Below are 12,088 nucleotides of genomic sequence, written 5' to 3' on the forward strand. Positions count from 1 at the left end.
GCTCTGCACCCAGGCAGAATAGCCCTGTGGACTGAAGGTCGTGGTCTGGGGACCAGCCCTAAAGTAGACAGACAGCCAAAGGAGGAGAGGGACGTGTGCTCTGCAGGCTCACAGGAAGCTCTGATGCAAGATCCCCATATCTGGCTGAGGCCCAGGTTCAGGACAGGCTTCCAGGGCTTGATGTTAATGGAAGGTTGGAGCTATCCCAGGCCAAAGTGACAGGGAAAGGTGTGCAGAGAAACTGTGCCAGAGGCAGAAAGAGCACATGTAAAGACCTCACACACCTCTCATCTCCTCATTGGCAGGTTGGGGAACTTGGGCCTGTCATGAATTATGTTGGGATAAACCTTCACTTTGCTGACTCTCTCATTGTAGAGTTTTCCTCACCACCCACCTCCCTCTCTTTGGTTCCCATCACTTGTGGGCAGATAAATCCCAGATCCCTATCCTCAGCTGAGTATTACTACTCCACATTGCAGAACATATCCCAAGGGCCCACTGGATATTTCTGTCTAAATGTCCTGCTAGACTCAAGCCACACCCCTTCTCAGCCCCTCCAGTGCTCAGCATTCCCCTCAGAAGAAAGACAGAACAGCTGCTGTCTTCCAGGACCTCCCTGCTCCACCTGCTAATCTGGCTGGGTCTCTGTCTGCCCAGAGCTCCATTTGCTGCTCCTAATCTTCATTCCAGCCATTTTTACAAAGTCTCCTCTGAGCCTTTTACACATACAGACCACTACACATCTTTTCTCTGAAGCCCATAGTCCCTACCTCATGGCACTCATGGCCTTTTGTAGTCACCCTCTATGTGCTTATCTTCCTCCTCCATGCATGAGACATCAGTTCCTGGCTGTGCCATAGTGTCCTCAGGCCCAGCATGGGGCCATACATGCACTCAAGAGCAGCTGAATGAATTTACTGACAGTCCCAACAAGCCATACTTCTCTTCCTTATTCCTAGGCTTGATACTTGGTACCACACCCAGATGTACAAGCTAGAAGTCTTGCCATCTTGTCATCAAGTTACTTTCCTCCCATTTCTTCCTGCCTACATCCAGTAGGTCACAGTCCCATGGTCCCTCCTTCCACACTAAACCCTTAGGCCACTGCCAGCATCCTACAACCACCATCTAGGCCAGTCTTATATCATTTATCACCTAGACTACCATGGTGACATCCTCTCAGGACACCCTTGCTCTCATCTACCCCATCTCCAATCTCTCCTTTGCCTTGGCTCTAGAATAATGATCCATAAAGACATATTGGCTATGCTGCTCCTCTGGTCAGTGACTCCCTACCATGGTACGATGAGTCTTTGTAGTGTGGCTTCCAAGCACCCATCAAACTCTATGACAAATCACACTCTGACGTTGGCATGCCTCAAACAGTTTAAGCACACACTGCTCCCCATCTCAATGTGTTCACCACACTTCTCCCCAGTTCTACTCAGCTCCAATAGTAATAAATCCTCCTTGGCCTTCAGGTCTCCAATGCAAAGTTCCTTCCATAGCATGACCTCTGCACCAGACCCAGTGTCCTGCCCCACATTCCTCTGGTGTACCCTTCTGCTCTAACCCTGACTACACTGCAGCTTCAATAACCATTTGTTTGTCAGCCTTCCTTTAGGACACCTGCTGTCCACTCTGAACCCTCATCTAAAATGGAGTCTAGCAGCTGCTCAGTACAGTCAAACAACACGAGACTTGAAGATGTTGCAGTCCTTCTGTCACATGGATATGTACTCTCTTTGCTTTGATTACCAAGAGGGCTTGTGTAAGATGAATTTCTTCTCCAGAATCTCAAAAAATTCTTGACTGTGAAGTCCTGGACGTTCCATTAAAATCAACCATAGCGGAGGCAGGGTAAGATGGCGGAAGAGTAGAGTCCCCAAGTCACCTGTCCCCACCAACTTACCTAGATAACTTTCAAATCACCTGAAAACCTACGAATTCGGCCTAAGATTTAAAGAGAGACCAGCTGGAATGCTACAGTGAGAAGAGTTTGCGCTTCTATCAAGGTAGGAAGATGGAAAAAAATAAAGAAATAAAAAAGCACCCAAGGAGAGGGGTCCCCGTGAGGAGCCAGGCTAAAGCCTGGCGGTGTGAGCCTCCAGGACAGGAAAGCCCAGTCCTGGAGAAGCAGAACTTTACCAATCTTCCTGAACGGAAAGGCACTTTCCAGGAACCTGGACAGGATCCCAGGAGGGGCAGTGATGCCCTCGGGCTCCCAGGGGCACTAACAGAGCAAGTGCATCCCGGGGGACAGTGCATCACACACCCCGAGCCGAGCTCCCTAAGGGGCTGAAACACTCACCCCGTGGGGCCAGGGAGCAGCTCAGGCAGTGGCTCAGGTGGCGGCTCTGAATGGAGGGGGCTGCGCGGCCTGCTGAGCCTGAATCCAGCAGTGCAGGCCCCAGAGCGAAGGGCGATGGGGGACACAGCCCAAGATCCAGTGCTCCCCCCGGGACAGGAGGAGGCCAGGAGGACACAGTCAGCAAGGACGCTCCTGCCATCGGGCACCCACAAGGGGTATGCAGATCAGCGCCCCTGCCCCCAGAGCATCGAGGCCCTGCAGACTGGGAGACTGCAGTAGTTACTGCTGGAGCTGACTCCACAACTGGAGAACTGGCCATTGCCACTGTTGTTTCTCCTGGTGTCACTTTGTACCTGGGACTCAGTGGGGCTGCCAGGGAACAGGGGTCTCACAGGATAAATAGCTACCACTGAGCCATTTACCTGGCAGGGAGCAGGGCAGCTCCCTCAGATACACACACCTGAGAATAAGCACCCCAGGCCCCTCCCCCAGAAGACCAGCTGGAAGGACAAGGGAAGAGCAGTTCTTGACCAAGCAGCACTGTAAAGTTCCAGGGGAAATCTAGGGACTTAGAGTATATAGAATCAGAGGATATCCCTCCTTGTTTTTGTTTGTTTCCTCCCACTTTGACTTTTTTCTCCTTTTCTCCTTTTTCAGTACAACTTGTTTTCAGCCACTCTACACTGAGCAAAATAACTAGAAGGAAGAACTCACCACAAAAGAATGAATCAGAAACAGTCCTCTCTCCCATAGATTTACAGAATTTGGATTACAATTCAATTTCAGAAAACCAATTCAGAAGCACAATTGTAAAGCTTACTAGTGGCTCAGGAAAAACCATAAAGGATTCAAGAGACTTCGTGACTGCAGAATTTAGATCTACTCAGGCAGAAATTAAAAATCAATTAAATGAAATGCAATCCAAACTGGAGGTCCTAAGACAAGGGCTAATGAGGTAGAACGAGTGAGTGACATAGAATACAAGTTGATGGCAAAGAAGGAAGCTGAGGAGAAAAGAGAAAAACAATTAAAAGATCATGAGGATAGGTTAAGGGAAATAAATGACAGCCTCAGAAGGAAAAATCTACATTTAATTGGGGTTCCAGAGGGTGCCGAAAGATAGAGAGGACCAGAAAGTGTATTGAAAAAATCATAGCTGAGAGCTTCCCTAACCTGGGAAGGGAAACCAGCATTCAGATCCAGGAGATAGAGAGATTCCCCCTGCTAAAATCAATAAAAACTGTTCAACACTCCAACATTTAAGGGTGAAACTTGCAAATTCCAAAGATAATGAGAAGATCCTTAAAGCAGCAAGAGACAAGAAGTCCCTAAACTTTATGGAGAGAAGTATTAGGTTAATAGCAGACCTCTCCACAGAGACCTGGCAGGCCAGAAGGGGCTGGCAGGATACATTCAGGGTCTCAAATGAGAAGAACAGGCAGCCAAGAATACTTTATCCAGAAAGGCTCTCATTCAGAATAGAAGGGGAGATAAAGAGCTTCCAAGATAGGAAGAAACTGAAAGAATATGTGACCACCAAGCCAGCTCAGCCAGAAATATTAAGGGGGACTCTGTTAAAGAAAGAGGAAGACCAAGGAAACAATCCACAAAAACAGGGACTGAATAGGTATTATGATGACACTAAATTCATATCTTTCAACAGTAACTCTGAACGTGAATGGGCTTAATGATCAAAGGCACAGGGTTTCAGACTGGATAAAAGAGTAAGACCCATCTATTTGCTGTCTATGAGAGACTCATTTTAGACCTATGGACACCTACAGCCTGAAAACAAAAGGTTGGAGAACCATTTACCATTCAAATGGTCCTCAAAAGAAAGCAGGGGTAGCCATACTCACATCAGATAAATTAAAGTTTATACCAAACACTGTAGTAAGAGATGAAGAGGGACACTATATCATACTTAAAGGATCTATCCAACAAAAGGAACTAACAATCATGAATATTTATGCCCCAAATGCGGGAACTGTCAAGGATAACAATCAATTAATAACCAAAGTTAAGACATACTCAGATAATAGTACACTTCTATTTGGAGACTTGAACACAGGGCTTTCTACAACTGATAGATTTTCTAAGCACAACATCTCCAAAGAAACAAGAGCATTAAATGATACACTGGACCAGATGGATTTCATAGATATTTACAGAACTTTACATCCAAGGACAACTGAATACACATTCTTCTCAAGTGCACATGGAACTTTCTCCATGAAAGTATTTGTGACCCACACTGGGTCATAAATCAGGTCATAACCAATACCAAAAGATTGTGATTGCACCCTGCATATTTTCAGACCATAATGCTTTGAAACTAGAACTAAATCACAAGAAGTTTGGAAGGATTTCAAACACATGGAGGTTAAGGACCATCCTGTTAAAAGATGAAAGGCTGATTTAACACTCATAAAGCAATCAATATGATAGATCATATCAACAAGAGAAAAAAACATGAATCATATGATCCTCTCAATAGATGCAGAGAAAGCATTTGACAAAATACAGCATCCATTCCTGATCAAAACTCTTCAGAGTGTAGGGATAGAGGCAACATTCCTCAACATCTTAAAAGCCATCTACAAAAAGCCCACAGCAAATATCATTCTCAATGGGGAAACACTGGGAGCCTTTCCCCTAAGATCAGGAACAAGACAGGGATGTCCACTCTCACCACTGCTATTCAACATAGTACTACAAGTTCTAGCCTCAGCAGTAGGGCAATGAAAAGGAATAAAAGGCATTGAAACTGGAAAAGAAGAAGTGAAACTCTCCCTCTTTGCAGATGACATGATACTGTACATAGAAAATCCAAAAGCCTCCACCCCAAGATTGCTAGAACTCATACAGCAATTCGGCAGTGTGGCAGGATACAAAAATCAATGCCCAGAAGTCAGTGGCATTTCTATACACTAACAATGAGACTGAAGAAAGAGAAATTAAGGAGTCAATCCCATTTACAATTGCACCCAAAGCATAAGATACCTAGGAATAAACCTCACCAAAGAGGTAAAGGATCTCTACCCTCAAAACTACAGAACACTTCTGAAAGAAATTGAGGAAGACACAAAGAGATGGAAAAATATTCCATAATCATGGATTGGAAGTATTAATATTGTGAAACTGTCAATGTTACCCAGGACAATTTACACATATAATGCAATCCTTATCAAAATACCATAGACTTTCTTCAGAGAGTTGGAACAAATCATCTTAAGATTTGTGTGGAATCAGAAAAGACCCCGAATAGCCAGGGGAATATTAAACAAAAAAATCCAGAGCCTTGGGCATCACAATGCCAGATTTCAGGTTGTACTACAAAGCTATGGTCATCAGGATTGTGTGGTACTGGCACAAAAACAGACACATAGATCAATGGAACAGAATAGAGAACCCAGAAGTGGACCCTCAACTCTATGGTCAACTAATATTCAACAAAGCAGGAAAAGCTATCCACTGGACAAAAGACAGTCTCTTCAATAAATGGTGCTGGGAAAATTGAACATCCACATGCAGGAGAATGAAACTAGACTATTATTCTCTTACACCATTCATACACCACTTGACCATTCTCTTACAAAGATAAACACAAAATGGATGAAAAATCTAAATGTGAGACAAGATTCCATCAAAATCCTAGAGGAGAACACAGGCAACACCCTTTTTGAACTCGGCCACAGTAACTTCTTGCAAGATACATCCATGAAGGCCAGAGAAACAAAAGCAAAAAATGAATTATTGGTTCTTAATCAAGATAAAAGTTTCTGAACAGCAAAAGAAACAGTCAACAAAACTGAAAGACATCCTACAGAATGGGAGAAGATATTTGCAAATGACATAGCAGATAAAGGGCTAGTATCCAAGATCATAAAGATCTTACTAAACTCAACAGCAAAGAAACAAACAATCCAATCATGAAATGGGCAAAAGACATGAAGAGAAATCTCACAGAGGAAGACATAGACATGGCCAACATGCACATGAGAAAATGCTCTGCATTACTTGCCATCAGGGAAATACAAATCAAAACCACGATGAGATACCACCTCACACCAGTGAGAATGGGGAAAACTAACAAGGCAGGAAACCACAAATGTTGGAGAGAATGCGGAGAAAAGGGAACCCTCTTGCACTGTTGATGGGAATGTGAACTGGTGCAGCCACTCTGGAAAACTGTGTGGAGGTTCCTCAAAGAGTTAAAAATAGACCTGCCCTACGACCCAGCAATTGCACTGTGGGGGATTTACCCCAAAGATACAGATGCAGTGAAACAGCAGAATACCTGCACCTCGATGTTTCTAGCAGCAATGTCCACAATAGCCAAACTGTGGAAGGAGCCTCAGTGTCCTTCGAATGATGAATGGATAAGGAAGATGTGGTCTATGTATACAATGGAATATTACTCAGCCATTAGAAACGACAAATACCCTCAATTTGCTTCCACGTGGATGGACCTGGAGGGTATTATGCTGAGTGAAATAAGTCAATCGGAAAAGGACAACTCATTCATTTGGAGAATATAAAAATTAGTGAAAGGAATAAAGGGAAAGAAGAGAAAATGAGTGAAAATATCAGTGAGGGTGACAAAACATGAGACACCTAACTCTGGGAAACGAACAAGCAGTAGTGGAAAGGGAGGTGGGCCGAGGATTGGGGTGACTGGGTGAAGGGGGGCACTTGACAACATGAGCTTTGGGTATTATGCTATATGTTGGCAAATTGAACTCCAATAAAAAATATAATTAATTAATTAATTAATTAATTAAACCATAGCATTAATAAAGTAGGTCATGTTACTTGTTTAGGATACAATGGTTTCAAGACTTCTTTTTGTGCTTCATGTCTCTAATCCTTCCATAACTTATCTTCCATAAATAATTTCCATAATTGAATACAGGTGTATGTTTTTTTTTCTCTTATTTCTCCTCTGTTTCCCCTTCTCCTCCTCTTCCTCCTACTTGTTTTCCTTTATTGGCTCAGCCCTGATCTTTCTTACCCTTTAACAAAAGTCTGGTCAGGACTTCAAAATGTGAACATTAAACCAAAACTTATCTTCTACTGGAGGACCTGAGTGTTCAGACCTTCACAGTGGACCTTAATTTGAATAGGCAAGACCCAAAATGTTAGGAAGCCAAACATCTGGTTCTTAGAGCAGAAAAAGTTGGAATCCTGACCCTTCTTTAGCAGGAGTAGGTGTTTAACTTCAGAGACCTGGAAGACTTGCTTAGAATATATCTTGATACCTAGCAACATTTATATAAAATTGATACAGGGAACTTCCAGAAATGTGGAAGACTACCAAAAATCCACTCCTTTATAAGTAATAAGAATAGTGGCAAAATCAGGGGCTCCAGGGTGGCTCAGTTGGTTGAGTAGTCAACCCTTGTTTTTGGCTCAGGTTGTGGTCTTGGGAGCATAAGATGGAGCCCTGTGTCAGGCTTCCAGGAGAATTTGCTTGAGATTCTTTCCCTCTGTTCTGCCTTCCTGCTCATGTACTTGCTCTTGCTCTCTCTCATACTCTCCCTCTCTTAAAATAAATAAATAAGTCTTTAAAAAAAAGAACAGTTGCAATATCAACTTTTTCAGAACTCTGGAAATTAACCAAAGGCTTACTGCAATCCAAGAAGTGTCTGTTCAAGAAAAATGGCTGAGTGCCAGTAAGAGCAGTGAGCTTTATGGTGTTTTAATTTGTCCTACTCCCATCTCCCTGTCTCTTGCTACACATTTACCTTGAAAACCAGCAGTCTTGCAATAATATTAGCTGTAAATATTAGCATCATAGTAGCAATTGAAGTGTATAAGGAGCCTCAGAAAGCCTCATCTGTAAAGACTTGTCACTATGACCTGTCTGATAGCTCCCCCAAAAGCCCCATTCACAGGGCTGATCATTATTTGACCTCAGAACCCATTCTGTACAAAAAGCCCTATCCCCAGGGTGTTTGTTAAAAACAATTAGTGGCATCTGTTTAAACATGGTGGCAGTGATATCTGTTGGGGCAAATAAGAATTTGATCAAAAACTTAAAAGGGTGATCTGGGAAAAAGGATATCCATGGAGTCTTTGGAAAACTTGAATACATTTCTGGGGATCCAGAAGGAGATGCACATATACAAGGCAGTGTGCACATTCAAGAAAGACCTATAAATTCCTTAATCTCTCACCTCTGGCTAAACTTGAGGAACTACAGAAACAGAGTAAAGGCTTAGGCAAAATCATAAATCACCACGGTGAAAGCATACCGCAACACCCATTAAGAGCCCCAAAATACATGTAGCAAAACTGACAGAATGAAGAAAGAGATGGATAATTCAAAAATAGTTTATACCTTGCTTTTAATAAAAGCATAGAATGACTAGGTAAAAGATCTGCAAGGAAATAGAAAAACCTGAACAATACTATTAACCAACAACACCCAACAGAAACTTATAAAAACATTCCACCCAACTAGAACACACATTCCTTTCAGGTACACGTAGAACATTCTCTAGGATAGACCACACATTAGACAATAGATCAAACCTCAGCGAATTTAAGAGGGCTGAAATCTATAAATATGTTGTCTAACCACAATGGAATTAAATTAGAAATCAAGAATAAGAGGAAATTTGGGACATTAACAAGTATATAGAAATTAAACAACACACTTTAATAATCATAAGTCGAAGAAAAAAATCACATGTAGAATTAGAAAATACTTTGAGCTATATTAAAATAAAAACAATATACGAAAATGTATGGAATACAGCTAAAGTGGTGCTCAGAAGGAAACGTATAGCTATATTCTCAAAATATATTTACCTATATTTAAAAAGCCCTCAAATTAATAATCTAAGCCTCTACCTGAAGAAATTAGATAAAGGAAAACAAACTAAATACAAAGTAAACAGAAGAAAGGACAAAAAATTAGAATGTAAATAAAAGTAAAGAATAGAAAAGTAATACAGAAAATCAATGAAACCAAAATTGGTTCTTTAAAAATCTCAATTATGGGGTCCCTGAGTGGCTCACTCATTTAAACATCCAATTCTTGATTTGGGCTCAGGTCATAATGTCAAGGTTATGAGATTAAGCCCTGTATCAAGCCTGCTTAAGATTCTCTTTCCCCATCCCTTTGTCCCTCCCTAACCACACACTCACACACACACACACAAATAAATAAATAAATAAATAAATAAATAAATAAATAAATAAATAAAAATAAATTTCAAGGTTATTGACAAGTCTTTAGCTAGTCTGACCAAGTAAAGAAAGAAAAGACTCAAACAACTAAAAAAGACTTTACAGATTTTTTTTTTAAATTATAAGTTAATGGGATGCCTGAGTGGCTCAACAGTTGAGCTCCTGCCTTTGGCTCAGTGTGTGATCCCGGATTCTCGGGATCGAGTCCCACATCAGGCTCCTTGCATGGAGCCTGCTTCTCCCTCTGCCTGTGTCTTTGCCTCTGTGTGTGTGTGTGTGTGTGTGTGTGTGTGTGTGTGTGTGTGTGTTTCTCATGAATAAGTAAACAAAATTCTTTAAGAAAATTATGAGTTAATACTTTTAAACAACTGCATATCAAGAAGATATATAACCTAGATGAAATGGGCAATATCCAAGAAGACACAACCCCAAAAACTGACTTGAGAAGAAGTAGTCATCATGTAACAAGCAAAGAAATTGAATTAACAATTTTAAAACTCTGCACAAGTAAAATATCAGGCCTAATTGGTTTCACTGGTAAATGTTAGCAAATGTTTAAAGAAAAAATGATACAACTATATCACAAACTCTTCTAAAATATAGAAGGAACATTTCCCAAATCATACTATGAAGCTACTATTACCATGATACCAAAACAAAAGACATTAAAAGAAAAATAACTTCAGACCAATATCTCTTTTGAACATATGTGCAAATATCTTCAACAAAATATTATTAAATCAAATACAAAAATATAAAAAGGATTATACACCATGACCTAGTAGCAATTAAGCAAGAAAAGGAAATAAAAACCATAGATATTAGAAAGAAAGAAGTAAAACTACTTTTATTTGCAGATGATAATTTTATTTAGAAAACTGGAAAGAATAAAAAAACTATTAGAAGTAATAAATGAGTTTTTTAATATGGCAGACTATAAGATCAATATACAGAAATCTACTGCATTTCTACACATACCAAAAAACAATCTGAAGATGAAATTAAGAAAATAATTACATTGACAATAACATCAAAGACAATAAATACTTAAGAAAGTTAATAGAAGTACAAGACATCATTAAAACTACAAATCATTGTTGAAAGGAATTATTTTTTTAAGATTTTATTTATTTATTCATGACAGACAGAGAGAGAAGCAGAGACACAGGCAGAGGCAGAAGCAGACTCAACGCAAAGAGCCAGATGCGGAACTCGATTCCAGGACTCCGGGATCACACCCCAAGCTGAAGGCAGACATTCAACCACTGAGCCACCCAGGTGTCCCTGGTGAAAGGAATTAAAGAAAATATAAATAAATGGAAAGATATCCCCCATTCATGAATTAGAATACTTAATATTGTTGAGATGGCAATACTCTTTAAAGTGATCTATAGATGCAGTGTCCTTCCCCTCAATCTCTCACCTCACTTTTCTACAAGACTTGACAAACTGATCCTAAAATTTATATGGAAATGGAAGGAACCCAGACTAGCCAAAACAATCTTAAGGAAGAACACAGCTGGATGAGTTATTTTTCCTGATTTCAAAACTTGCTGCAGAACTACAATAATTAGGACAGTGCAGTACAATAATAAGGAAGAACATAGGGATTAATGGAATAGAGTTGAAAGTCCAGAAATAAACCATCATACTTACAGTCAATTGATTTTGCCAAGGGGGTCAAACCGTTAAATAGGGAAAGAATATTCTCTTCAACAAATTGTGCTGGGACAACTGGATATCCTCACACCATATACTAAAATTAATTTTAAAAAATGGGTCATAGACCTAAAGGTAAGAGCTAAAACTATAAAACTCCGTAGAAGGAAACAAGGTAATTAATTACTAATTACCTTAAATTAGGCAATCATTACTTACATAAAATATCAATAATACAAGCAAAAAAAGAAAGGCATATAAGTTGGACTTGCCCAAAAATTAACATTTTTAGGCTTCAAAGAATATCAGGGAAAAAAAAAAAAGAATATCAGGAAAAGGAAAAGATAATCCGTAGAATGGGGGAAAATGCTTGCAAATCATATATCTAATAAGAAACCTGCATACGGAATATGTAAAAAACTCATAATTAATTAAACAATGAAAAATATAATCCAATTTATTTTATTTTTTAAAGATTTTATTTATTTATTTATTTATTTATTTATTTATTTATTTATTCTTGAGAGACACAGACAGAGAGGCAGAGACCTAGGTAGAGGGAGAAGCAGACTCCTTGCAGGGAGCCCAATGTGGGACTCAATCCTAGGACCGGGCATCATGCCTTGAGCCTAAGGCAGACTCTCAACCACTGAGCCACCCAGGTGTCCCTGATAATCCAATTAAAAAGGAAAAATATTTGACTGGATATTTCTCTAAAATAGATACACAATAATTACATGAAAAGATGTTCAACATTATTATTTATTATGGAAAGCAAATCAAAACCACACTGAAATGCCACTTCATATCCACTAGGTAGCTAAAATTAAAAAGACAACAGTAAATGTTGGTGAGGATGCAGAAAAACTGCAAGTCTCACACAGTGCTGGTGGGGATGTTGAATGGTGAAGCAACTTTGAA

At 40.1% G+C, this 12,088-nt stretch overlaps 1 long non-coding RNA gene across 1 annotated transcript in view; it reads right to left on the reverse strand.

Moving 5' to 3' along the window:
* Window positions 1-10,442: 10,442 nt before the first annotated feature.
* Window positions 10,443-12,088, reverse strand: part of LOC140612078 (uncharacterized) — a 153,509-nt gene continuing 151,863 nt past the window's right edge. The window contains exon 5 of the long non-coding RNA XR_012013393.1: window positions 10,443-10,792. This is a non-coding gene — a long non-coding RNA (uncharacterized lncRNA). The remainder of the gene's footprint in view (window positions 10,793-12,088) is intronic.

The sequence above is a fragment of the Canis lupus genome, chromosome 20, assembly GCF_048164855.1.
Source record: "Canis lupus baileyi chromosome 20, mCanLup2.hap1, whole genome shotgun sequence".
NCBI classification, from domain to species: Eukaryota; Metazoa; Chordata; class Mammalia; order Carnivora; family Canidae; genus Canis; species Canis lupus.